Genomic DNA, 5,611 nt, shown 5'->3' with positions numbered 1-5,611 from the left:
TCAAATTCTTTGAAACCACAAAAAGAGCTACCATAAGTATTTTTATACATACAGATCCTTTTCAGATTTCTTTGATCTCTTTAGGGTATAAACCTAGTAATGGTATCATTGGACTAAACAGTATGCACAATTTAATAGCTTTGGGAGTATAGTTTCAAATTACTTTCCAGAATAACTAAACAAGTTCATAACTCCACAAACAATATATGAAAGTATCTATTTCCTCATACCCAATTTTTCATTTTCCTTTTTTTTTAAGTCAACTTTGCCAATATGACTTTTAAAAGTCATACCTCAGGATTATTTTAATTTGCATTTCTCTAATTATTAGTGATTTACTTTTTCATATGGTTATTAATAACTTGGATTTCTTCCTCTGAGAACTGTCCATTCATTTATCCATTTGTCATTTGGGAAATGGTTCTTATTCTTACAGATTTGAATCAGTTCCTGATGTATCTTAGAAATGAGATCAAAGAAACTTGCTGTAAAGACAAAAAAAATGCAGTGTTTCATGATTTTTCATGTCATATTTTTATATGGATCTTGCTAATTTCTGTATTGTTCCGATTTTAGTATATGTGTGCTGTCAAAGGGAGCACAGCTCTGAACTTTTTCTATGGTCTGCATCTTTCTCTGTCTGCTCATCTTGCCCGTCTTTTACTTGACTTTTAACTCCTTAAAATGGGGCACTGCTTCCGGGCTGCACTGTCCCAAGCTTCAAGGGGGTCCCAGGTGGTACAGCTTAAGGAGAGGCACATTCTGTACTTGCCTGGCCTGTACTCTAGTCTGAAAATAACCCCAGGCCTACTTGCTCTTCAACCAGAAAATGAAATTTTTGTATTGTTGGGGTGATAGCTCCGACAAGCCTGTGCCCCTCTCCCACCTTGGCCACCACCACTGAAGGCTGCTTACTGATTCCCAGCAGAGGTAAAACAACCGAGTTCCACCTCAGCACCAGCAGAAACCCCTGTAATCTTCCCCTGGACAACCACTCAGCCTTCTCAGCAGACCGTGAGATTAGTTCCAAAAGACTCCAGAGCTGCTGCTGATTCAGAGGCTCTAGAGGTCTCTTTCTCTGGCACAGCCTGCCTGTGTTGGTTCGACCTCAGGGTTGGGTTCCACTTCCGCCCCAGCACAGCAGACTCTTCGTGCCAACCTTTTAAGATGTCTTTGGCTGAAAAATAATCTCACCCTGTCCTTTTGTGGGTTCTGCCAGCTCTGAACTCTTTGAAGAAAGAGAGAGGTGTGGGGCAGCTAGGTGGCACAGTAGATAAAGCACTGGCCCTGGATTCAGGAGGACCCAAGTTCAAATCCAGCCTCAGGCACTTGACACTTTAAAAAAAAGCTTTGTGACCCTGGACAAGTCACTTAGCCCTCATTGCCCCACCCCCCCCCCAAAAAAAAGAAAAAAGAAAGAAAGAAGGGGAGTGTGCTAGAATTTTTTGGACAACAACTGTAAGAATTTAGATTGCATAGTAGATATGGATTGAATAAAGTTCAAAGGAGGACAGGTTACTGAGTGATAACAATTGGGAGAGAACCTGGAAGTAGCAGTGAGGAGGAGGGAGTATTCTAACTCCCCTACCTTGACCAGTGAGTTGGGGGGAATGTGCTGAAAGTGAAGCCAGTAATGGAAAAAGCAGCCAGGGTGATTATGTCATTAGGAGGGAGCCAGGTCATAATATATGTTATAAAGTAGTATAATATATAGCATATATTCTATGCTGTTATACATACTATGCACTATACTAGTTTACGGCATATACTATATTGTTGTTTTTGTTGTTGTTGCTTGTCCTTCATTCTTGAAGAGAACCATGATATCAGGTGATATCATGTCTTGCAGCAAATTGGATTTTAAGTGAGGGGGGGCTGTGCAAGATCACCAATTTCACTCACTCTCTTCTCCAGAGCCATCTGGGTCCAGTGGCAAGATATATATTAAGATTAGAGGAGATAGCCCCGGATTTTTAAGGCAATTGCGGTTAAGTGACTTGCCCAGTCACAACTAGTAAGTGTCTGAGAAGAGATTTGAACTAAGGTCCTTCCAAAATCAGGGCCAGTGCTCTATCCACTGTGCCACCTAACTGCCCCCATCCTATATACTATATGTGTGTATAGTATATATGTGCTTTATATACTATATACTATAGTACTACATATACTATATAGATATCTATGTGTATGTATATAAATGTTTCTGTATATATACACATGTATATGAATATACATATAGACATACATACATCCTATATAGAAATCATCTGGTGAGCCTATGTTTTCCCCTGTGAAAAATTCCTATGTAAACACAAAATGAGGTATATGGTGTTTTAATACCGGTAATTCCAGCATCTTAAAGTTTTTTCCTTCCTCTCCCTATCATAATCCATCTTTGAGACATCCCTATAAGGTGGATATTCTAAATTGACACATGATCTCTATTTATACAATTGAAGTCAGATTTTTAAAATTCAACTTCCAAAAACTGTAATCTCTGCTAGTCAAGCAGGTTTTTCCCTTGAAAGTATGCATTTATTTCTCTGCCATGTACCCTCAATCAAAAAACGATATCCTGTTCTAATTCTGATTGAAACTAGAGGCACAGTTATTATCATTGGTCCAAAGTCATGCAGTAAATTTTTAATGGAGTTAGGGATAGAACCTGTGTTTTTCTTTGTTGTTGTTGTTTTTGTTTTTGTTGTTGTTGTTGTTTTTGTTTTTGTTTTTGTGAGGCAATTAGGGTTAAGTGACTTGCCCAGGGTCACACAGCTAGTAAGTGTTAAGTGTCTGAGGCTGGATTTGAACTCAGATCCTCCTTACTTCAGGGCCAGTGCTCTATCCACTGTGCCACCTAACTGCCCCTGTGTTTTTCTTTATGTCTTCTTTTTCTATCTTGACATCAAAAAAGCTACATTCTTCATAGAGTAGAAACTTCCCAAAGCAGATGATTTCCCTCTATCCATACCTTGTCCACATATGCCTCAACAATGTGTTTTTTATTTAACAATCTAATCCCAACCCAATTTGGGTCAAGGGAATAAGCCCAGAGCCTATATGTTACATTGATAATAGCTGACATTTATAAAGAGCTTTTTGTTTTACATTCATTATCTCATTTGGTTCTCATAACAACCCTGTGAAATAAGTAGTAAAGGAATTATTATCTCCTCTTATAGATGAGAAAAGTGAAGCTCAAAGAGGTGGCCTTCCCTTGCCCAAAGTCACACAAAGTTAACAAATGTAAAGCCCTCTGCAAACCTCAAAGCCCTAGACAAATGCCAGCTATTACTACTACAATTAATACATTTACTGCTGCTGCTAATAACTAGCAGAGCCAGAATTTGACTCTACAATTTCTGGTTCCAAATCCAGTTTTCTTTCTATTACTGCCTTAAATATGTGTGTATATGTGTGTATGTATATAGATAGGCAGGTAAATAGGTATAGAGATAAATAGATTAGATATATACATACATACATATGTATCTATATATGTGTGTGTATATAATTCAAATCTTGAAAGACTACAAACAAATGAAGATGAATTTTTTATTTTAATAACTATTTGAATCAATTCCACATTAGCATTATAGAAGTTATAGTGGCCTTGAATGAACACATGAATTAAAAAAGCATTTATTAAATGCTTACTTTGTTCCAGGCATTGGAACATAAGTACTGGTAATATGAATATTAAAAAGAAAGAAATCTCCCACCCTCAAGATTATTACATTCCCATGGGGATAACTGCAAAAGGAGAGGTGACCAGGAAAGGGGGTTTTGTTCTGGGAAGTTAGGAAAGGGGAGGGGGGCATTGGTGAGTGATGGTAGAAAGATGTAAGATTGCCCAGATGGATGGCTAGATGGAATGTAAGCTGAAACATGTAGATACAGTAGGCTAATGGGACTAATTATCACACATTCAGTCACCCATCCACTGGTTCAAGACCTATGATTGGAGCTCCAAAGAGCAATAAGGTAACTTCCTCACAGACTGGGACATAGTGTCAGGAAGGCTTGGGTATCAAGTCCAGTGTGAAGGTTGCTTGTCCAAGGGGAGACAAGCAGATGAAAGACTGAGAGTGAGATGATGTGGGTAAATGGCTACAAGTGTCTAACAATAAAAGTGGAAAACCTTTATAACAGTGATGAACACATTCAAACTTATACACTAGACATGTTATGTTGGACTGTGCCTTGAAGTGCATAGTAAAAAATAGTTTTTTCAGGAAGACACAAGACTTGTTTCCTATACCTTGTGATTTGCCAAACGTAACATTTTTTCCCCTAATAATAAACATTTTTACTTATTTTTTTTTAAGCTCCAAATTTTATCCCTTCTTCTCTCCCTCCCCTCCCCACTCCCTGAGGCAGTAAACAATCTGTAAGAAAATAATTGATTTGGGGATGCCCAGAGGGCCACCCCCCCCACCTTCAAGGGGATTTTATTACTGGATTGACTTAGCTGATTAACTCACTTAAAGTTAACTTGATTGAAACCACACCTACCTGAGAACCTGGCCTTCAGGGGGTTTGTTCTCTGAACTCTGACCTCAGCACATTCTGCTCATGGACCACCCTCAAGTCCAGTGAACCAATAGATTTGAGTGATGATGGCCAATTAGCTTGGAGCGGTGTGTAGGGACCACCTCTTGTCCAGACATGCAGGAAGCTTCCGTTCTCAGGCTCTCAGATGTGCTCATAGAGGAGGACTTGGAGGAAGAAGTAGGCCAGGCTGAGCTCCAGGCTAGATAGGCCTTTTCTTAACTTTCTTTATTATTTTTTTTTAATTTTGGTGAGGCAATTGGGGTTAAGGGACTTGCCTAGGGTCACACAGCTAGTAAGTGTGTTAAGTGTCTGAGGCTGGATTTGAACTCAGGTTCTCCTGAATCCAGGGTTGGTGCTCTATCCACTGTGCCACCCAGCTGCCCCTTTTCTTAACTTTCTGAGCCAAGTGTTTCTCTCTTACTAATATTTGGTATGCTTTAATAAATGCTTAATGCCCAAAACTGGTGCTAAAGCTTCTAATTTATAAGTAGCAATATATTAGAAACCCCAGCTAATTTTCCCAAACTTGGATGGAAATAAGGTGGCCACATATAATTTTAATACCACAAATCATATATAGGTTATACATGCACAATTATGTAAAACATTACTATATTAGTCATTTTGTATAAGAAAACTTGAATAAAAGAAAAAAGTGAAAGAGTAAAATATAGCACGTGTTCCAACAATATCAGTTCTTTCTTTGGGATTGTCTTGGATCATTGTATTGCTGAGAATAGTTAAGCCATTCACAGTTCTTCATCAAATAATATTGTCTCTGTGTACAGCATTCTCCTGGTTCTGCTCACTTCACTATACATCAGTTTGTACAAGTCTTTCCAGGCCTTTCTGAAATCATCCTACTTGTCATTTCTTATAGCACAGTAATATTCCATCACCATTGTATACCACAGTTTGTTTAGCCATTCCCCAGTTGATGAGCATTCTTTTGATTTCCAACTCTTAGCCACCACAAAAAGAGCTGCTATTAATATTTTGTCCAAATTGGTCTTTTTTCCTCGTTTTGGGGATGTTTTGGGGAGATAAACCCAGCAGTGGT

The 5,611-nt window shown here is 38.6% G+C and overlaps 1 non-coding gene across 1 annotated transcript; it reads right to left on the bottom strand.

The window, feature by feature from the left end:
- Positions 1-496: 496 nt before the first annotated feature.
- LOC122745023 lies at positions 497-602 on the bottom strand. The gene has a single exon (XR_006355329.1). It is a non-coding gene; the product is annotated as a U6 spliceosomal RNA (small nuclear RNA).
- Between the last annotated feature and the right edge of the window lie 5,009 nt (positions 603-5,611).

Source organism: Dromiciops gliroides, chromosome 2, assembly GCF_019393635.1.
Source record: "Dromiciops gliroides isolate mDroGli1 chromosome 2, mDroGli1.pri, whole genome shotgun sequence".
Taxonomy (NCBI): domain Eukaryota; kingdom Metazoa; phylum Chordata; class Mammalia; order Microbiotheria; family Microbiotheriidae; genus Dromiciops; species Dromiciops gliroides.
Note: the sequence above shows the minus strand (reverse complement) of the source record. Positions and strands in the feature narration are given on the sequence as shown.